Below are 22818 nucleotides of genomic sequence, written 5' to 3'. Positions count from 1 at the left end.
CCTGCTCCTTCACTTCACTTCACTTCACTTCACTTCACTTCACTTCTTTTCTTTTTTTTTTTTTTAAAGATTTTATTCGTTCATGAAAGACACACAGAGAGAGGCAGAGACACAGGCAGAGGGAGAACAGGCTCCATGCAGGGAGCCCGATGTGGGACTTGATCCCAGAAGCCTGGGATCAGGACCTGAGCCAAAGGCAGACACCCAACCACTGAGCCACCCAGGCACCCCCTGCTCCTTCCAACCAGATGTTGTCTGGAGCCCTTCTTGTGCCTTGTGGTCTCAGTAAGATTTCCCTGAAGGTCCCTTCTTCTGCCCCTACCTCTGTCCCATTTCTGAGAATGTCTCCAGGGCCCCTCTAGGATTTCTGCTAACTCCAGGCTTTTCTTGCCCCTGGGGCTCTGATTCCTAGTGGGCTGCCTCTGACTTGCAGCATATCACATTCTTAAAAAAAAAATTAACAGCAACAACAACTACAAAAAACTTATTAACACAATTCACACTAGGCCTCTGTGAGTTTAGTGGACTCTAAGGAGGCTTGCAGAAGGCATCCGGGGAGGGATCACATGTCAGACACCTGACACCCTCATACTTCTGTCGTTCAAAGCTTTGCCCACCATCTCTCACATTCTCCTGTTTGCTGATTCACCCCAGGCACACGGTGCCCATCCTTCTCCATCCGTTATGCCAGTCCTATCCCTGGAGCACTGGGGATCCTTTGAAGCTGGGGTGCCAGCTGGCAGTAAGCCCCCTGGAAACTCATGTGGGGTGATTAAATGCACATGCTCTGTAGTCAGATGTTTAATTTGAGAAAGAACATCAGGAGTTGACTTTGATCACTTTGAGTTTATGACCAAGTCAAACCTCCACAGGCCTATGTCCAGCATTTAGGGGAGAGGACAGGTGTGTGGTGGGTGTAGATTCCGGAGTCTGTCATCATGATTAGCAGGTATCTGCAGCCTTGTGAATAGATTCTTCGTCTCTTAGAAAGCTAGTGCCCTCTGACCTCCAGACCCTGTCCCGTGTCTTGTCTGCAAGCCCCTTCCTCTCACTGCTTGACCAGCTCCAAGCCTCCTATGGAAGGCTTTCTGCATTCACCTGGGCTGGATTCGGTGTCTTTGTTGGCACTCAAGAGGTTCAAGACCTCAAGCAAATGTGCTCTCTATTCTTAGATGCCTCTGAGGCAGGGTGGCTTGAAGACCAAGCATCTCAATGACAACATCACTTTGCTTCTCTTCTTCTCAGTTAACTTAGATCTTGTGCTAAGGAATTCCTCCAGCAGGTGCTGGAACCTGTTAGGAGCAAGGCAGTATGGGGCAGGTGAAGACTATTTCTCTTCACCTGGCATGTGAAATCTCGGAAATCTAAGAATTGTGTGGTCTGACCTGGGGCCTGCTGGAGTATTGAGACCCAGCTGTGAATCCAGAACAGTGGTTTGAAAGGGCAAGGCTCAGAGAGGTGACGTGACTTGCCTGAAGCCACCCAGAGCTGGGCTCAGAGCTGAGGTTTGAACCCTGGGCCTGTCTGACTTGGTCCTGAGTTCTTTTCAGTGTGGGATTCATTCAGCCCCACACGCCTATTCTAGAAGAAGGGAGGTGGTGAGGTGGGTGTGTGCTACAGGGAAAGGAACTTGTTGGCTAGGACTGCAAGCTGGTGCTGGATCCCACAGAACCTTGGGGTGAGGAAGTGGCAGGAGACATCCTGGACTTGAGAGGCAGGCCCAAGACTTGAGGAGAGAGGAGCTCACACTGAGAAGGCCCTGGTCAGGGTCACTCATCTGCGGGCCTGTATAAAGGGGCCCAAGGGTAGGAGAAGGGAAGTTCCAGATTTTGATTTGAACTTGGAAAGTACCAGTATTTCCTATTGCAACTGAAAACAAGAATGAGATAAAGGTTTTTCTTTATAAAATAGAGATGAGGGACGCCTGAGTGGCTCAGTGGTTGAGCGTCTGCCTTCAGCCCAGGGCGTGATCCTGGAGTCCTGGGATCGAGTCCCACATTGGGCTCCCTGCATGGATCCTGCTTCTCCCTCTGCCTGTGTCTCTGCCTCTCTCTCTGTGTCTCTCATGAGTGAATAAATAAATAAAAATCTTTTAAAAATAGAGATGGACGCAATATTTGCACAGGAAGCAGCGATCTGCTGAGTGGGGCCAGAAGTCATCAAGTAAATGTAGTCATCTCCAGAGGAATATCTTATAATTCATTTGGAGTAGATCAGAGCCCAAAGCTATTTAAAATGGGGACCTCCCAGAGGAGCCACCAGGGTATAAGAGGAAGAGTTAGATGCTGGACAAAACATTAAGAAAAGAAGGGGCACCTGGGTGGCTTAGTTGGTTAATTGACTCGTGGTTTTGGCTGGAGCCCGTGTCAGACTCCACACTCAGCAGGGAGTTTGCCTGAAGATTCTCTCCCTCTGCCCATCCCCCCCATTTATATGCTCTTTCTGTTTCTTTAAAATAAATAAATCTAAAAAAAAAAAAAAAAAGGAAAGAAAACCCAAACTCCAATATGAAAACAAGAAAGCCCATCACAACCATCACTATCAACAGCAGCAGCAGCCGCCGCCACGAGTGATAGTCTAAGCATCTGATGACTTCCCATCCCCTTCAGGGTCAAAGCCATATCTTCTCACTGGCCTAAGAGGCCCCATCCTCTCTGGCTCTGCATTGCTTCTCTGGCCCTCTCACTGCCCTATTACTCTCCTCTCCTCTCCTCCTGGCTGCACCGCACTGGCCCCTGGCGTGGCTCCAACACACCAGGCTCCCTCCTGCCTCTGGGCATTTACCTGGGCTCTTTCTCCTGTGCCTGGAACGCTCTTCCCAGTTATCCTTATGATAACCTCCCTTACTTCCTACAGCTTTCTCAGAGGTCCCCTTCTCACAAGACTATCCCCGATGACATGTCTAAATTTGCAACGCTTCTAAACCCTCCACTCCTGGGAATCCTTTCCACTTCGGCCTCTAGAAGTTTCCCCCACAGGACTTCTTGCCATATTCATACCATATATTTCTGTTTCTTATGTATCTGTCTCCACAGGAATGTGGACTCCTCGAGGGCATGGGATTCTGGAACAGTGTGTGGCAGCGGAGCAGGCACTCAGTGTTTGTTCCTGAATGAGAGTCAAGGAATCGCGTTCATGCTTCAGAGCTGTGGGCTGAAGCAACGTGTCTAGTAGGCTGACACTTGGGAGTTCTGTTCTGAGGGGGTCTGGCTTTGAGGGTCCCCAGGACCCAGGGTGTGACACTCCACTCCATGGGCAGTATCTGGGACCAGTATCTGGGACCAGTATCTGATGGGTGGGGGCGAAGGATGGTGGTTGGGACTCAGTCTCAACCTAATAATCCCATCCCTCTGGAAATCACTGCTCACTCATCGCTAATGGGGTGAGCAGAACAGCTTCTTTCATCACTAATGAGACTATATTAGTCCCTGTAAACAAACAGCGCACCGTTTATTCATTGGGAAGAAAGAAAGATGTGTGGAAAAAAGGAGGTGCCATCATTGAGAGGAGTGTCAAGATGTTAAAGTTGAGTTCCTTAGGGTAATTGATTTACGATGCTCCATGTCAAGGGAATTATGTCCAATCAGGAGCTGTCTATACAATTTCCCACTAATTGTCACCAGGTGCCATGGTAGGGCAATGAGTTTTGGGGCACAGGGGACTCGGATGTGGTGAGTCAAGAGGATCATTTTGGCTTTTGATCTGAGCTAGGCTGAACTTCAGGATTCTTCTTGCTAGAAGGCTTCTTCTCTAGCTAGGGTTGTATTGATCCAGAGGGTGATGGGCCAGGGAAAATGTGGAAGGATGCAGACCTGGGATTGGGCCACCAAGCCTGGACCCCAGGGGGCCAGAAGCTTCCAGGTTGAGGGACATATTCTTGGACTCCTTACTCCTCACATAGACTCTGTCACCAAATCTGTCAATTTTGCCTCCAAAGCATCTCTCGCCTCTGTCCACTTCTCTCCACCTCCACTGCCACTGTCACCTCTCGCCTGGTGATCACAGTGGCTGCCTAGCTGGCCTCTCTCCTTCTTCCCTTCTTCTCCTTCTTCATCCTCCAACTCTGAGAGGTTATACTGTAGAGGTGACAGTTTGCTGCTCTACACACATTAGTGGCTCCCAATATTTTAAGGATAAAGACCAAAATTCTTAGCATCGTCCCACACTGTCTGGCCCTCAACCACTTCTCAGCTTGGTCTTTCACCACTTCCTCCAGCCCAATCAATGACCCAGCTTCTGAGCAGTTCATGCAGTTCTCATTTTTCAGTCTAGGACTTTGACCTTGTTTCCTTTGCACAGAATGACTTTTCTTGTCCTTTGCCAGTTTAGCTCCTTGTCCCTTAGGTCTCAGCTCATGTGTCTCATTTCCAGGAAGCCCTGTCTGACAGACGTCACCCTCCTTTCTGCCCCAAGGAGAGGTTAGTGTGGCAGATTGCATTTTCCAAAGATGGTGGCAACACGTCTCTCATCTCACGTGCTCTTCGTACAAGGTGACCCTTGACATTCCTCCCACTGAGGGAGGGGGTGGGACTTATGTACTGTCCTCTTGAATTTGGGCATGCCTTTGGGACTGCTTCCATCCAGAGAGTACACCAGAAGTGATGCTTTGTGATCTCTGAGGCTGGAGCGTAATATGGCCACACACTTCTGTCTTCTCTTGGGGCCCAATCTTAGGGTGTGAGGAAGCCCAGATTAACCCACAAGGGGAGAATTCCTGGAGAGGTTCCTGTAGGTGTTCTGGACAATAGGCCAGTGGAGGGTCTAGCCAACAACTTGTATCAACCAGCAGATGTGCCTGAGGATGTGTCCAGATGATTCCATGTGGTTGCCCAGCACCCCCAACCCTTTTGACTTCTCAGCTGAAGCTCCAGACATTGTGGAATATCTTCACGGTGACTATGGCTGGGTTCCTGACCCAAAGTGTCCATGAGCATAACATGGCTATTTTATGCCACTAGAGTTGGGATGACTTACAATGCAGCAGTCACTAACCAGGACACTTAGGATTTCCTCCTCACATCTTCTACAGATCTTCCCTGATCACAGGATGAAAACATGGTGTTCTAGTTGCTTTATCTTTTGTTCTGGGGGGATCCCTGTATGGCTTAGTGGTTTAGTGTCTGCCCTCGGCCCAGGGTGTGATCCTGGAGTCCCGGGATCGAGTCCCACATCAGGCTCCCTGAATGGAGCCTGCTTCTCTCTCTGCCAGTGTCTCTGCCTCTCTCTGTGTGTCTCTCAAGAATAAATAAATAAAATATTTTTAAAAAATTTTCTTCTGGACTGCATCTTCTGTGAAGTGGCCTATTCGGGGTCATTTCAACTGCATCCAGATCAAACAGAGAAGGCAGTGGAATATTTTACTTAAAATTTTTAAAAAAGATTTTTGTTAAGGATTATTTATTTGAGCAGGGGTGGGGAGGAGAGAGAACGAGGGAGAAGGAAAGAGAGAGAGAGCAAATGGGGGGAGGAGCAGAGGGAGAGGGACAAGCAATCTCCATGTTCAGCATGGAGCCCAATGTGGGGCTTGATCTCAGGATCCTGACTCGAGCCAAAGATAGATGCGTAACCGACTGAGTCATTCAGGCACCCCACCCTCAAAGATTCTTTTTTTTTTTTTTAAGATGTTTTATTTATTCATGAGAGACACAGAGAGACAGGCAGAGACATAGGCAGAGGGAGAAGCAGGATGCAGGACTAGATCCCAGGACCCCGGGATCATAACCTGAACCAAAAGCAGACACTCAACCACTGGGCCACCCACGCGTCCCCACCCTCAAAGATTCTGAATTAATTTTTTAAGATTTTAAGATTTCCTGAAATCTTGAAAGATTTCAATAGATCGATCTAGAGGTGAGCACCAGTGGTTTTAGAAGGTTCCAAGTGGTTTGAATCAGTGTCGAGGGTTGTGACCCACTACTCTCCAGGGCTGTACCGTGGAGGTGAAGGTGGTAGAGTCACTCCATCAAATGGGATGCACAACCAACCCCATCTTTGCTAGGCACTGTCCCACTGCTTCTCCGGGTGGCCGGCCTGATTTGCATCCTCGCTGACTGTGTGTGAGCAAGCAGTGATTGTTTTTACACAAACAGGCGCATACAGGTCACTGCAGCCCAGTGAGCCAGAGCCCACTACCACTGTACAAACGGCCTCCCATCCCTTGGCTGCAGCAGGTTAGAAATGCGTCGCGTCCTTAGGTGGCAGTGTGGTACAGCTGCAAAGGCTCTGTCTGGCCTGGGACAGAAGCCTAGATTCTAGTTCAGACATGGACTCTGAGACCCTGTGTGTGCTTGCCCGTCCTTCCCGCTGCTAGGCCTCAGCCTTCTCACCCTGGGAGGAAGAAAAGCTGTGACACTACTAGGTGCAGGGGTGCTTTAATGCTCCCCCATGGCCTGGGCTGAGCGCTATCTCCAGCCCGGTGGCCAGAGCATGGGCTCCGGAGTCTGGTTATTAATCTTCCCCGTACCTGGGCCCCTTCTCAGAGTCATGATTCTAATACAGAATCCAGAGGATTACAAAGGCAATCAGGTGTGTGTGTGTGTATGCATATAAAATATACACACACATTTTTAAGGTTTATTGAGGTTTAATTGCCAAAAATTAACTGACAAAAGGTTTATTGAGGCTTAATTGATTAAATTAAAGCATACAGCGTGATGATCTAATATTTGTATACACTGTGAAAGGATTTCCACCATCTAGTTAGTTAAGACATCCATCACCTCACATATTTACCAAGCCTTGTTTTTGTGAGAGCATTTAAATTCTACTCTCTAAGCAAATGTCAATGTTTAATACCATGTGTTACCACGTTATAGGTTAGATCCTCAGAACTTACTCATCTTACGACTGGAAGGCTGTAGCCTCTTCCTCTTCCTTCCACCCTCCAGCCCCTGGCAACCGCTTTTCTACTCTATGTTTCTATGATTTTGACTTATTATTTTTTTGGGGGGGTTCCACATGTAAGTGGACCATACAGTATTTGCTTTGTCTAGCTTATTTCAGGCAGCCAATTATGGTGAAATACACTTATCAAAATATTACAAAGCCAAACTGTGATATAGCAATACGTGTGCTTTTTTATTAACAGGTCTTATAATAAGACCTGGTGGTGGGTTAGCTATGTTATTATGATTGTAATTGCAAGGCAGTGATGAGTGTAAATAATAGTCTAAGATATCGGCAACAAATGTAACGGGACATGAAAATATCTTTGGTTCCAATTGGTGACAAAGTCACAGGGACTGGGGACAGTACTGCAGTTTGCTGCTGACATAATGGAAGGAAATGCAACTTTTCAGTTAGGTGTTAAAATTAGGTGGTAATACCTTTTTTTTTCATCCAGTTTCATGGGCCCCAAGTTAAGAGCTCCTGCTGGAGTCAGGTAGGGTGTCAACCCGTGCCCTACAGCTTCCCCTGTGGGTCATTTGTATGAATTATTCTTCCGCCCTGCGCCTCGGTCTTCTCATCTGTAAAATGGGTGTAAGACCAATAAGCTCATGGAGCTGCCGGGAAGAGTACACACGATCAGCCAAATTCAGCACACACTTCTTTCTTTAAAATTCTATTTTATTGTAGTAAGGACATTTTTAAAAAGATTTTATTTATTTATTCATGAGAGACATAGAGAGAGAGACAGAGAGAGAGAGGTAGAGACACAGGCAGAAGGAGAAGCAGGCTCCATGCAGGGAGCCCGACGCGGGACTCGATCCCAGGTCTCCAGGATCACACCCTGGACTGAAGGCGGCGCTAAACCGCTGCGTCACCAGGGCTGGCCTGTGGCAAGGACATTTAACATGACATCGACCCTCTTTTTTTTTTTTTTAAAGATTTTATTTATTTATTCATGATAGTCACAGAGAGAGAGAGAGGCAGAGACACAGGCAGAGGGAGAAGCAGGCTCCATGCACCGGGAGCCCGATGTGGGATTCGATCCCGGGTCTCCAGGATCGCGCCCTGGGCCAAAGGCAGGCGCCAAACCGCTGCGCCACCCAGGGTTCCCTTTTTTTTTTTTTTTTTTTTTTTTTTTTAAAGGACATCGACCCTCTTGACAAACAAGTAGATGACAGGTCTTGACAAGGACGTGGAGAGATTGGAGCCCTTGCACATTGTCGGTGAGAATGTGCAAAATGCTGCAGCTGCTGTGGAGTTCCTTGAGCAATTAAGAACAGCTGCTATATGGACTAGCGATCCCATGTTGGTGTATTTGTTCAAAAAAAATCAAAATTGGGATCTCGAGGGGATACCAGCACTCCTGTGTTCACTGCAGCACCATCCACACTAGCCAAGATACAGAAACAACCCAGGTGTCTATTGACAGATGAGTCGGTAAAGAGAATGTGCTGTACACACACCATGCAGTGATGTTCAGCATTAAAAAAGAAGGGAGGGACACCTGGGTGGCTCAGTGGTTGAGTATCTGCCTTTGGCTCAGGTCATGATCCCAGGGTGCTGGGATCGAGTCCCACATCGGGTTCCCTGCAGGCAGCCTGCTTCTCCCTCTGCCTGTGTCTCTGCCTCTCTCTGTGTGCCTTTCATGAATACGTAAATAAAATCTTAAAAAAAAAAAAAAGGGAAATTGGCACTCTGTGATGACAGGGATGAGCACGTTGACCATGTATTGAGAAGGGCTATGTGCTTGGGCTGTTTTTAGGGGCTGGGGCTCTGTGCTGGAGAGGCAAAATCCCTGCCCTCACGGGATTTACATTCTAGAGGCAGAAGCAGTGAACAAGCAGGCAAAATATATATGGTTTCGGGTAATGATGAGGGCTGTGAAGAAAACAGAACAGGTGATACGCCGGACAGCAAATGCCGGGTGCGGGCGGCTTTGGATCGGGTCATCGGGGAGCCCTAACACACATTAGGGGTAGTGACGCATCAGAGCAGAGACGGGACTGGCGCCTGGCACGCGGCGTGGGCCCGATGCGTGTTGCCCACGGTGCTGCCCTTCCCTGGGCCGCAGCTCCCCGGGGGCCGCGCTGGGCGCTGGCGGTGCCCCCTGTGCCTTGGGTGACGTGGGTGGGGAGAAGGCCACATCCCGGCAGAACCAGATCCAAGGGAAGCAGGTCTGATTAAAGGAAGATAAAGTCTTCTCTCTGCTGTGTCTTGTGGGGAGAGTCAAGCAATCAATAGGTCTCGCAGATCAGCGGAGGGTGCTTGGAATCTGGCAGCACGGGGCTTTTTAATTAAAGCCATAACTGCGAGGAAAGGTAGTAACTGCCTTATTTCTGCAGCTTGTGTTTCTGTCTGCCTGCCAGAAACTGAACAAGTCAATGCACTTCCAGAGGCTCTGAGGATCTTGACGAGGTGGCCTTGGGTTTTGGAGAGGGCCAGGTCCTGCCAGGATGAACATCTGGATGGCCAGGGGGACAGGTGCCAATTCTGCAGGCTGAGTTGTGGTCTTTGGCATTTAGACCCGCACAGAAGCTGTGATTAATCAGTTGCACTTCCTGGGAAGGGGAGGGCCCTTCCCAACAGTGATTTGTCTCTCAAATCACTGGGTCTGTCCAAAGATGTCGACATTACTTAAAAAAAAAAAAAAATATATATATATATATATATATATTTATATATTTATATATATATATATTATGAAATAGAACGTTGCTGCTTAAGATGCAGTCCACAGGCCAGCAAACTGGCATCGGCTGCTGGGACAGCATCAAAAGTGGAGAATTTCAATCCCTGCCCCAAACCTACTGTCCGAATCTGCATTTTAACAAGATCCTTAGGAAATTCATGGGCACAGTAAAGTCGAGAGAAGCACCAAGATAGGAAACCTGAAGGTAAATCAGCCCATTGCCAAAGTGTAAACCTTATTTAAATCCTGAAAAGAAAGTTAAAAAAAAAAAAAAAGCGTGAGATTCATGAGACAGTTTGAACACTTATTAGATATCTGAGGACAATAAGGAATGATTACTTTGGCAGCTGTGATAATGGTAGTGTGGTTGTATTAAAAAACAGTTCTTATCTTTTAGAGTTATACTTGGAAATACTTGAAGTGATTTTTTTTGAGGGGGAGGGGGTCTGGCATTTGTTGCAAAATGCTGGTGGAGGCAGGGATTGGGGTGTGTGGATGGGGTAGGACAGGCTATGGACTGATGGTTCAGAGTCCTGGAGGGGGCATATGAAGATGCATTATACTGATTTGCTTATTTAGTGTATATTTAAAACTCTTCATAAGAAAAAAGCTAAGAGGAGAGATGCCTGGGTGGCTCACTAGTTGAGCATCTGCCTTCGGCTCAGGGCATGATTGTGGGATTGGGATTGAGTCCTGTATTGGGCTCCCTGCAGGAAACCTGCTTCTCCCTCTGCCTGTGTCTCTGCCTCTTTCTCTGTGTCTCTTATGAATAAATAAATAAAATCTTAAAAAAAAAAGTTAGGATGAAATATAACATTATGGTCCAAAGGGCATAAACCATAATGGTATTGTGCAAGTGAACATTCATGCATCTACGACCAGGTCATTGTTGGCCATGCCCCCCTCCCACAAGGACCCCTTCCCCAAAGAAATACACCCCACCCCCATGGAGTCACTTACAAAAAGACCTTACAAAATACCAGTGCTGAGATCCTCCAGACCAGTGAAAAATGAATCCTTGGGGGGCAGTGAGGAGGGGGTGATAGAGTGCAGGTGATTCTAAGACGCATCCCAGTTGAGAATTAATGAGTTTGTTTAACTTTTCATATAAATCATGATGCCTCTTTGTGCTTGAGGTTTTCAGTGAACTTATACCTGTATTGTGGCAAACAGGCCATTTCACAGATTGTTTCTCATGGAGGACTTAGGCATTGGATAGTTTTTGTCAACATGGGTTGCCTTTGGCAGTGGACGTTGCACCCCGTTTTTGAAAATCATGACGGTGGTTCACCACTTACTGAGCGCATTCTCCATGCCCAGCCCTGTGCTGGGTACTTTATATATTTTATTACATTTAATGTGGACTCAGCATCACCACCCCCATTTCATTGATGAAGGAACTGAGTCTTAGGGAGACTTGTGTGGTTTGCCCAAGGTGATCCGGTTTGGAAATTACAGTGTCTGACTCACCGTACTTTACCATCATTGCATGCTGCTCATGATGGATCTTTTTTTGTTTTTTAATTTATTTTTCAGTTTTTACATAGGCCTTTTTGGAAAAAGTAATGCATTATCATAATAAATTCCATCCAGTATAGAATGGTATACAGTGAGATATACCTGAGGCAGGCACAGTATGGCCACCATTAATGGTCTCTTGTCTATCCTTCCAAAATATTTTGTGTGTAGAATACAAGAAACCACACACACACAATACACACACACATATAATATAAAAAAATGTATACATATGTATTACACAAATGGAAGCATCTGTACCTTGACTTTTTTCACTTAATGACATAGTTTAGAGACCATTACTTTTTAAAAGCCTTTATTTATTTGAGAGACAGAGCAGGAGCAGGGCGAGGTGCAGAAGGAGAGGGAGAAGCAGAGCAGGGAGCATGATGCAGGGCTTGATCCAAGGACCCTGAGATCATGACCTGAGCCGAAGGCAGATGCTTAACCGACTGAGCCACCCTAGAGACAATTACTTTTCATCGTAAACCTATGCATCTCCTGTTGGTTTGATTTTTACCAGCATCATGATGGATCTTGATGGAAGAGTTTAGGGTCATTTGATAACCCACGAAGAACTGAAACTCAACACGGAGTGGCCTTTACTACTTAAGTTATGTGCCTTTGGGACGCCCGGGTGGCTCAGTTGTTTAGACATCGACTCTTGATTTCAGCTCAGATCATGATCTCAGAGTTGTGGGATCGAGCCTTGTGTTGAGCCCCATGCTTGGTGGGGACTCTTCTTGGGTTTCTGTTTCTCCCTCTCCCTCCCCACCACCCCATGCTCCCTCTGTCTCTCAGATAAATAAATCTTTAAAAAAAATGTTATGTGCCTTTGGTTAAAATCACTTTGAGCTGAGTTGTGTATGTCAAATGGGGACATTGCTGCTTTGTGTTCTCCAGCTGACAACCTCTTACTCATCTGTCAAAGGTGCATCAATTGTCACAGGACCAGGAGGCAGGAAATGCCTCTGTGTTTCAAGTGACCTCTTGGCTAAAACCGAGTGAGTCACGCCCTCCTCCAGCCTCATGGAGTGCTCGTCCAGGCCTCCAAGAGCGGATGGCATGAGCGCTGCCCTCTGCCCTTGTAAGGAAGGACAGGCACTGTTCTGTGGTTATTTTGGTTTCTGAAGAACCCAGCTCCGGGGCAGTGCATGTCTGTGACTGGCATGACGGGACAAGGGTTCTGCTCAGACACCAAAGCTTTGGCCAGGGCATATGATCTAATGATATACTACCCCATGGGCTGAGCTGTGTCAGACAGGCACAGGACGATAGTTACAGACTGGGTCTCTCAATTCAGACTGCCTGGGTTCAAATCCCAGCTCTTCCACTTTTTTTTTTTTTTAAGATTTTATTTATTTATTCCTGAGAGACACAGAGAAGCAGAGCCACAGGCAGAGGGAGAAGCAGGCCCCATGCAGGGAGCCCGATGCGGGACTCAATCCTGGGACCACGGGATCACACCCTGAGCCAAAGGCAGATGCTCAACCACTGAGCCATCAGGTGCCCCTCAGATCTGCCACTTCTGAGCCAAAGGACCTGGATGGGTTAGTTTACTAATCTGGTTTTCCTTTTCCTCCTCTGAAAATTGAGTATTGCCTCTCAGGGTTATCCTAAGGATGGAATGGGTTAGTACTTGAAAAGTGCTTAGGCCATGCCAGGTAGTGCCATGTGGAGCTGGGGACAAAAGGAAAAATTGGTTAATATGGCTCTGTCTTTATTGAAAATTTGATTTTTTTTTGTTCATCGTGGATATTCTTGCATTCATTTTGATTTTTTTTGGAATATTGCACCAAAATATTACTTATCTGGATGACTGGGCTTTTTAGTGATCTCTTTTTTTTTTTTTCTTTTTAAGATTTTATTTATTTATTCATGAGAGACACAGAGAGAGAGAGAGAGAGAGAGGCACAGACACAGGCAGAGGGAGAAGCAGGCTCCATGCAGGGAGCCCGATGTGGGACTCAATCCTGGGTCTTCAGGATGACACCCTGAGCCAAAGGCAGACACTCAACCACTGAGCCACCCAGTCGTCCCTTTAGTGATCTCTTAAATTTTGCACCCAAAGGCGAATATTCGCCTTATTTGCCTCATCCTCATCCTGGCCCTGCCCTCAGGAAGCAAAATGCAAGTTTTCATATGTCTGGAGGGGGCTCAGTATCGTTATGTTAAAAAAAATTGTTATCTATACACTACTTGTGCAGCACCCCTCACGCTGCTCTGGTGTTGAGGTTGGAACTGTGAATAGATATTCACAGCCATGGCTCTTGCCCTCAAGGAGTTGACAGCTGAATGATGATAATCACCACTAATTGAGCACTTACTGTATGCCAGTCACGGTGCAAGTGATGCTTTCATTAATCCTTACAGTGACTTCTTAAGAGGGGATCATTCTATTCATTTTGCAGATGAAGGAACTGGACTCAGAGCAATTAAACAGCTTGTCCTAGGCCACAGAGTTAAGAGAGGGAGACCCCAGTCTTTCAGACTCCAGCACCCAAGCTCTTTTTGCCATGATCATTGAGTGAGGCGGGAGCTTTGTTCCCATCTTCTGTAAGAATATCTTGGATGCTGAAATCAGTTGGATTTTCTTGGAATTCCATTGCTGAGTTTCTCTAAATATGCATTTCTCAAGAAGCTCTGAGTCTAAACTGGCGGTGGGGCGGGGAGGGGGGGAGACTCCCCCTTTAAGAGCTTGGTTTGAGCAGCCACCTGCCATTGACTGGTTCCTTGCAGGGAGAACACCGTGTTGAAAAATCTCTGAGACAAGGCTTTGGTGCAGTCCAAAGGGACCAGAGAAGCAACCTCGGAGTCTTCTGGCCCAGGGTGAGAGGGAGGAAGGGAGATAGTAGGATGAAGAGAGGTGGGGAGGGGCAGAGGAAACGGAGCAGGAAAGCCAGCAGACAGCCTCCCAGGCAGAGGGCTTTGAACGTAACTGAAATGCAGAGCTGCATTTCTCCAAAGGGTTTCTATTAGACAGCCGTCCTCCTGTCCTTTTGCCCCCAGAGGGAGCCTGGCTTCTTCCATCAGCCTGGGAGAGGCAGTTCAGGGGCCTGGGCCTGCTAGAGGCGGCCACACCCTCATCGAAGCTTATTGTGATGGTGGAGATGAACGTCTGAAGTTCAAGGGCTGGCACCCAGTAGGTCAGCCTCCTTGTCTCTAACCAGGGGCTCCTCCCTTGGAAAGATAAGAGATTGCTCCAGAGTGACAATAGCTATATTTTATAAAGCGTTTACTGTGTCTCAAGTGCTTTCCACCCATAACTTCATTTAACCCACAAAAATAGGGACGCCTGGGTGGCTCAGTGGTGAGCGTCTGTGTTTGGCTCAGGTCATGATCCTTGGGTCCTGGGATCGAGTCCCACATCCAGCTCCCAGCAGGGAGCCGGCTTCTCCCTCTGCTTGTATCTCTGCCTCTACGTGTCTCTCATGAATAAATAAATAAAATCTTAACTCCCCCCCCCCAAAATAGCTACTGTTATCATCACCTGTTTTGCAGGGGTTGAAAGGAGATTCAGGGAGCACCTAAATAACGTGTGCAAGGTCACGTCACCTGCCAATGTTGTCCTGTGGGGACCGTGCTGTCCAATATGGTGGCCACTGAGCATGGCAAATGTGCCCAGTCTGAAGAAGCAAGTGAATTTAAAATTTTACTTAACTTTAATTTACATTTAATTTAAAAACTGAAGCAGTATGAAATATTTTTCTGTGCAAATGACTTGATTGTTTTAGTGGGATTCCATTTCATTTTTAATGGCTGAAAATTTAATGTCCAAATTGAGAGTGTTATAAAAAAATACTCATGGACATTAGAAAACTTAGTGTATATAAAAAAGAATGTAAAATATCTCATTAATAATTTTTAACATTTGTTTGTTTGTTTATTTATTTATGTATGTATGTATGTATGTATGTATGTAATCTCTATACTCGAATGTGGGGCTTGAACTCACAACTCCAAGATCAAGAGTCATAGGCTCATCTGACTGAGCTAGCCAGGTGCCCCTCATTCAGTAATTTATGTAAAAAAAGATTTTATTTATTTATTCATGAGAGACACAGAGAGAGGCAGAGACATAGGTAGAGGGAGAAGCAGGCTCCGTGCAGGGAGCTCGATGTGGGATTCGATCCTGGGACTCTGAGACTAGGCCCTGAGCTGAAGGCAGATGCTCAACCACTGAGCCACCCAGGTGTCCCCCATTTAGAAATTTTTAAAAATAGTGATTACATGTGGAAATTATAACATCCTGTATATATATATACATATATATATGTATACACATATATATATATATTTTAAGATTTTATTTAATTAACAGAGAAAAGAGCACAAGCAGGGGGAGCAGCAGAGGGAGAGAGAGAAGCAGGCTCTCTGTTGAGCAGGGAGCCTGATGCAAGTCTGGATCCCAGGGTCCTGGGATCATGACCTGAGTCAAAGGCAGATGCTTACCCAACTGAGCCACCCAGGCGCCTCAACATCCTGGATATATATTTAGCCAAATAAGACATTATTATTATTATTATTATTATTATTATTATTATTATTATTATTTTTAAAAGATTTTATTTATTTATTCATGAAAGAGAGAGAGAGGGAGAGAGAGAGAGAGAGAGAGAGAGAGGCAGAGACACAGGCAGAGGGAGAAGCAGACTCCCTGCAGGGAGCCTGATGTGGGACTCGATCCTGGGTCTCCAGGATCACGCCCTGGGCCAAAGGCGGTGCTAAACTGCTAAGCCACGGGGCTGCCCTAGCCAAATAAAACATTATTAAAAGCTAATTTCAGGGATCCCTGGGTGGCGCAACGGTTTAGTGCCTGCCTTTGGCCCAGGGCGCGATCCTGGAGATCCGGGATCGAATCCCACGTCAGGCTCCCGGTGCATGGAGCCTGCTTCTCCCTCTGCCTGTGTCTCTGCCTCTCTCTCTCTCTCACTGTGTGCCTATCATAAAAAACAAAAAAAAACCTAATTTCACCTTTTAACAAAACTTATTAAATGTGGCTACTAGAAAATTTAAAACAACATAACTGGTTTGTGATATAATTCTATGAGACAGCACTGCTAGAATATGAACCCAGGAGGTCTGAGTCTGGACTTCAGGCTTTTTTTTTTTTTTTTAAAGATTTTATTTATTTATTCATGAGAGACAGAGAGAGAGAGAGAGAGGCAGAGACACAGGCAGAGGGAGAAGCAGGCTCCATGCAGGGAGCACGTTGAGGGACTCGATCCCAGGACTCAGGATCACACCCTGGGCTGAAGGCAGGCACTCAACCACTGAGCCACCCAGGCGTCCCTGGACTTCAGGCTTTGACCATTACATGATGCTGTCTACCCCTTGAGTGCAGAGGTGTGCCATGTGGCACACTTATTTGGAGGGTGAAGGATGGAGCAACTCTGAAAGTTCTCTAGAATATGGGACTCATCTTCCTCCAGTGTTTGGTATCTCCTTCAAGATCTAGTTCTACCCAGAGTGGCCTTTTGTTTTGTTTTATTTGAAATATTTTATTTATTTATTCATGAGACACAGAGAGAGAGAGAGAGGCAGAGACACAGGCAGAGGGAGAAGCAGACTCCATGCAGGGAGCCCGATGTGGGACTGGATCCTGGGACACCAAGATCACACCCTGGGCTAAAGGCAGAAGCTCAACCGCTGAGCCACCCAGGCATCCCCCAGGGTGGCCTTTGGGATGTAATGACTTTCCATCAACATCAGCCAACCAAGAGTTTCTGTTGGACAGGAGGACAGAGGCTTCCTTGGTACTCATTCTGCTGTCCATTCATTCAACAGAGGCTATCAGATTTCTAATGTGTGCCAGGCACTGTGAACAAAAAACCCCAGACAACGACCCCTATCCTCATGGAGTTTATATGCTATCAGGGAAGGCAAAAATAAAAAAGAGAAACATACAAAGTTATGGGAACTTAATGATGAATGCCAAGCAGAAACAAGGAAAACAGGAGGTGGATGGGAGGTATTGGAGACTGTATTAGTTCCCTATAGCTGCTGTAACAAATCACTACACTTGCAGTGGCTTAAAACAGCCCATATTTATTATCTCACAGTTTGGGGGAGGTCTGAAGTCTAAAATGAGTCTGGTCTGCAAGGCCGCATTCCTTCAGGCAGCTCCAGGGGAGAATCCATTTATTTGCCTTCTCCGGGGTTTTAGGGCTACTCGCATTCCTTGTTCCTGGCCCTGCATCACTTCAACCTCTACTTCCTTGTCACATCTCCTTCTCTGACCTTGGCTCCTCTGCCTCCCTCTGATAAGTACCCTTGTGATTCGATTTGGCTCACCCAGACAATCTCCTCATCTCAGAATCCTCATTTAATCCCACCTGCAACATATGCAACCTCCCTTTAGCTATGAGTGGTAACATAGTCATGAGTTCCGGGGATCAGGATGTGGACATCTTTGAAGGAGGGCATTATTCTGTCTACCACAGGGACTGAAATCTGAGAAGATATGACTAAGGAAGAACTCACTGAGATGACATTTGAGTAAAGACCTGAGGGAATAAGGAAGTATGCAGATGCCTGGTGAGAGAGCCTTCAGGACAGAGGAAAAGGCATGTGCAAGAGTCCTGAGGTAGGAGGATGGCTGGTATGTTTGAGATGGGCAGAAAAGCCAGAATGTCTGGAGCAGAGAGATCCAGGGGCAGATTGGTAGGAACTGAGGTCAGAGAGGTAATATGGAGTGGGTGTGGGAGGGGAGAGGCAGATCATGAAAGGCCTTGGGGATGATTTTTTAAAATATAGATTTGTATTTATTATTTGAGAGAATGAAAGAGAGCGAGTGAGAGAGAGCATGGGCAGGGGAAGAGGTAGATGGAGAGGCAGAAGCAGACTCCCCACTGAGCAGGGAGCCTGATACAGGACTTGATCCCAAGACCCTGGGATCATGACCTGAGCTGAAGACAGACGCTTAACCCACTGAGCCACCCAGGCACCTTGATTTTAAGAAATGTATATTATAGGGGCATCTGGGTGGCTCAGTCGGTTAAGGGTCTAACTCTGTTTTGGCTCAGGTTGTGATCTCAGGGTCGTGGAATCAAGCCCCAGGTCAGGCTCTGTGCTCAGCTTGGAATCTGCTGGAGATTCTCTCCCACTCCCTCTTCTTCTGGACCCCATACCTCCCCCTGCCCTGGCCACCACTTGCATGCACACACGTGTGCACTCTCTCTCTCTCTGAAAAAAAAGAAAGAGAAAGAAAGAAAGAAAGAAAGAAAGAAAGAAAGAAAGAAAGAAAGAAAGAAAGAAAGAGAGAGAAAAGAAAGAAAAAGAAAGAAAAAGAAAGAGAAAGAAAGAAAGGAAGAAAGAAAGAAAAAGAAAAAGAAAAAGAAAAGATGGGGTGTCTTTTGAAGGTTGAATGCCCAACTCTTGATTTCAGTTTAGGTCATGGTGTAGGGGTCATGGGATTGAGCCCCAAGTGGGGCTCTGTGGCTCAGTGAGGAGTCTCCTTGAGGTTCTCTTTCTCCCTCTTCCTCTGCCCCCTGTCCCGCATGTGCTCTCTCAAAAAGTAATTTTTTAAAAAAGAGAAATATATCTTATACTCTGAATGAGATGAGAAGACCTTAGGCACTTCCCCTAAGTATATATTCAATAATTAACTATGAAAAAAAATCTAAAACCAAGTAAAAAGAGAAATGCAAGCTGGGGTATAAATATGTAAAAGGAAATAAGGAAATATGGAGGGATCTGAGTGCAGGGATCAGCACCTGCAAAGACTTAAGCCTTTAATGTAGGAGGGGAAAAGGCTGATGTCTTTATTTTTCAGAGAACTCAAACAAATCAATAAGATAAGTCCAGAAACTGGGTAGAAAAACAAGAAAAGGGGCGTGAACAGACAACTCGAAAAAGATGAAAAGCAATTAGCCAGGCACATGGGGAAATGATCAGCCTAACCAGTAATCAAAGAAATGCAAATTAGAACCACAAACAGCAAAAAAAAAAAAAAAAAAAAAAGAACCACAAACAGCTACATTTCCACCTCGTAAGGATTTTAAGGACGATGATGCGGCTTTGGCCAGCTTGGCGTGAGGGAGACTCAGGAGTGCTGGGTGCCGGGGGTCTGACCCCTCTGGAAAACACTTGGACACTGGGTTTCAGGGCCTTAAACATGGGTGTTCTCATTGGCCCAAGAAAACCAAGTCTGGTAATCTAGCCCGAAGGCATAATTTTTTTAAAATTCAATTTGCCAACATATGGCGTAGCACCCAGTGCTCATCCCATCAAGTGCCCCCTTCAGTGCCCGTCACCCAGTCACCCCATTCCCCACCCACCTCCCCTTCTGCAACCCTTTGCTCGTTTCCCAGAGTTAGGAGTCTCTCATGGTTTGTCTCCCTCTCTAATTTTCCCCACTCAGTTCCAAGGACATAATTCTAAATCTGGAGAAAGCTTTGTTCATCGCAGCCAAACAGTAGAGACAATGAAACTGTAAACCAGAGATTAAATAGGCCACAAGGGTCATTCCTTCGATATTTTTGTCAAGTAATATATATTTTTTAATATTTTTATTTATTTCCTCATGAGAGACACACAGGGAGAGGCAGAGACGTAGGCAGAGGGAGAGGCAGGCTCCCTTTGGGGAGCCCGATGGGATTTTCAGTTTTAAAACTGGGACAGGGGACGCCTGGGTGGCTCAGCGTGGTTAAGTGTCTGCCTTCGGCCCAGGGCGTGATCCCGGGGTCCTGGGATCGAGTCCCTGCATCGGGCTCCCTGCTCCTTCCTCTGCCTGTGTCTCTGCCTCTCTCTCTGTGTCTCATGAATAAATAGATACAATCTAAAAAAAAAAAAAGTCACTTAAAAAAATAAATAAAAGGCTGGGACAGTCCTCGGTCAGCTGGGATAAGTTGGTCGCCCTAAGAAGAACAACATTTTGATGGGCTGGTTGGGGCCGTTCTGAGGAGGTGGCGTTTGATTAATGACTGAATGAAGCCAGGGAGGGAATTATGGGAATGCTAGCCAAGTCGTTTTCCAGGCACAGAGAAACTCCTGAGACAAGACATTTTTTTTTTTAATTTTTGAAAGATTTTATTTATTTATTCATGAGAGACACAGAGAGGCAGAGACACAGGCAGAGGGGGAAGCAGGCTCCCTGCAGGGAGCCCGATGTGGGACTTGATCCCAGGACCCCAGGATCATGACCTGAGCCAAACGCAGATGCTCAAGCACTGAGCCCCCCAGGCGTCCCTCTTGGGGCCATTTGAAGGACTTAAAGCATGTCAGGGTGTCTGAAGCCTGGCACCAGGGAGAAGAGTAGGAGACGGGTTTGGGAGGAGGCCATAGGGGCTAGCCTCTGGCCCGTGTAGGAAAGGGAAGAACTTAGGCTTTTCTTTCAAGCCCAGCCAGGGAAACAAAACGGTATCATTTATGATTTGAGGACGATCACTTTGGTGGTTGCCTGGAGAAGGGAATGATGGTGGGGGTGGGGCGGGGGTGGGGGGCCGGGTGGGCCCAGGTAGCCTGGATGGCAGGTAGTTATAATCTAGGGCAGTGTTCTGGAACTCCAGCCTGCATCAGAATCACCTGCAGGGCTTGTTATCACGGCCTCTGGCCCTGCCCCTGAAGCCTGCGTTCCTAGCAAGACGCCGAAGCTGCTAGGCCTGGGTCACTCTGAGCAGCTACCACTTTGAGCGGCCAAGGACCAGGAGAAGGGCGACGGCCACCTGGTGTAAGGTCTCCTCTGGTGTGTGTGTGTGTGTGTGTGTGTGTGTGTGTGTGTATGTGTTTGTGTGTGTTTTAAAGGAATATAAAGGGATCCCTGGGTGGCTCAGTGGTTTAGCGCCTGCCTTCAGCCCAGGGCATGATCCTGGAGTCCTGGGATCGAGTCCCACGTCGGGCTCCCTGCATGGGGCCTGCTTCTCCCTCTGCCTGTGTCTCTACTTCTCTCTCTCTCTCTCTGTGTCTCTCATGAATAAATAAATAAAATATTTATTAAAAAAATAAAGGAATATAGAACTATTTATTGACTACTGTTTACCAGTATTTATAATAAAGTAAACAATATACAGTTGGTTAACATTCTGACTACAAAGCTCTTGTTTTTCCTGGTTTCTGCTGAACCAGTGACTCCAATACTGAGAAGATTGAGCCTACATGTTAGGAGTGAGTTAGGGTGAAAAAAAACATGCAGGTCAAGAATTTGGATTATAGAAGTCTGTCCACCCATATCCATAGTTGCAGCCATATAAATGCAAGTTTATTTGCAAGATCCCTGGGTGGGATGTGTTTTGAAGTGAAACTCTGAGGCCCGTTTTGGTTCTCCTGTAACCTGATCACACCAAGGAGAACATCTCAGTTTGATACCAGTCAGGCTCTAAGACTCTTCTGGCCCCTGCCCTTTTATTGTAGTAAAGAGAGAGCAGGCCTCAGAGCGCCCAGCTCCCAGTGGACAGCTCTACTTAAAATGTGACTTGGGGGAGGCCTGTATTGTATTTTTTGTGGTTGCCCACAACTTATGACAAACGATGTTGGCTTTCCTTTATACAGGAGTCTTATAAAGCTTCCATTTTCAATAAACATATTTAGATTTTTAGAAACGAGAATTGCTTTTTTATAAATCTATGAAGTAAGTAATAGCGTGGTGCAACTGTAGCTGTTCTTAAGTGGCCGCAGTTGGGGAAATGCTGTCCTAAGCCTTAGGTTCCCTTGGGTCCTGCAAGCTCAGCCCTTGATGTCATTGGGCCCTTCATAAACCCAGGAGTTCCCCACTGTCTCTAGGCCAACAGTCTAGTAGCCCACTGTACCCCACCATCTCCCTTTTTTAAAAAAATTTTTTTATTTTTTATTTATGATAGTCACACACACACACAGAGAGAGAGAGGCAGAGACATAGGCAGAGGGAGAAGCAGGCTCCATGCACCAGGAGCCCGACATGGGATTCGATCCCGGGTCTCCAGGATCGCGCCCTGGGCCAAAGGCAGGAGCCAAACCCCTGCGCCACCCAGGGATCCCACCATCTCCCTTTTTTCTGCTATTCATGCCTTTATTTATTCAACCCACATTTATTGAGCACCTATTAGCTTCTGGGTCTAAGTCTCAACCTCAGTTTGCAACATCCTCTGGAAAAGCACTGTACACGTGATAATGGTTCTTGGAAAGAACTTTCTCAACAATTTACAAAATTTTACAAAAATGTAAAATGACTGTGTGCATATGTCCCTGGTGATGTTTCTTGTTCTATGTGCTTCCCTCGAGGGAGAGAAAGTAAGAGATGGGATTGGCATGCCGGGCATTACAACTGCCCCCCTCCTCCACTGTACGCCCAGATAGGGAGGCACTCATGTGAATGTCACCTATTAGATGTGTCCTACCGGGGACAACAAATATTGGGACCAGGCATAGATCATGGGGCACCATCAGAAGATTCTGAACAGAGGATTGTAACATTGGATTTGGGTGTCAGAATGTTTGTTTTGGCAGTTGAGGGAATGGAGGGAAGACTCTGGGTAATGGGTTAGGACATCTCTTTGGGCAAGTTGTGAAAAATTCCTGGGCCTAAATGTCTCTCGGTTCAAGAAGGCAGATTATTGGGGCACCTGGGTGGCCCAGTGGTTGAGCGTCTGCCTTTGGCTCAGGGGGTGACCCTGGCGTCCTGGGATCGAGTCCCACATTAGGCTCACTGTGAGGAGCCTGCTTCTCCCTCTGCCTGTGTTTCTGTCTCTCTCTCTCTCTCTCTCTCTCATGAATAAATGAGTAAATATTTAGAAAAAAAAAAGAAGGTA

At 46.7% G+C, this 22818-nt stretch overlaps 1 long non-coding RNA gene across 2 annotated transcripts in view; it reads left to right on the top strand.

Annotated features, from left to right (window-relative positions):
• The window catches only part of LOC144319052 (uncharacterized), a 431793-nt gene that overhangs the window by 14453 nt on the left and 394522 nt on the right, over positions 1-22818 (top strand). Inside the window, exon 2 of one of the 2 annotated variants that reach the window (XR_013384969.1) lies at positions 17539-17681. This is a non-coding gene — a long non-coding RNA (uncharacterized LOC144319052). Of the gene's footprint in view, positions 1-16348; positions 17682-22818 lie in introns of those variants that run through there. The other variant, XR_013384970.1, reaches the window with a different exon arrangement.

This window comes from Canis aureus, chromosome 8 (assembly GCF_053574225.1).
Source record: "Canis aureus isolate CA01 chromosome 8, VMU_Caureus_v.1.0, whole genome shotgun sequence".
Taxonomy (NCBI): domain Eukaryota; kingdom Metazoa; phylum Chordata; class Mammalia; order Carnivora; family Canidae; genus Canis; species Canis aureus.
This window is presented reverse-complemented; position numbering and strand designations above follow the sequence as displayed.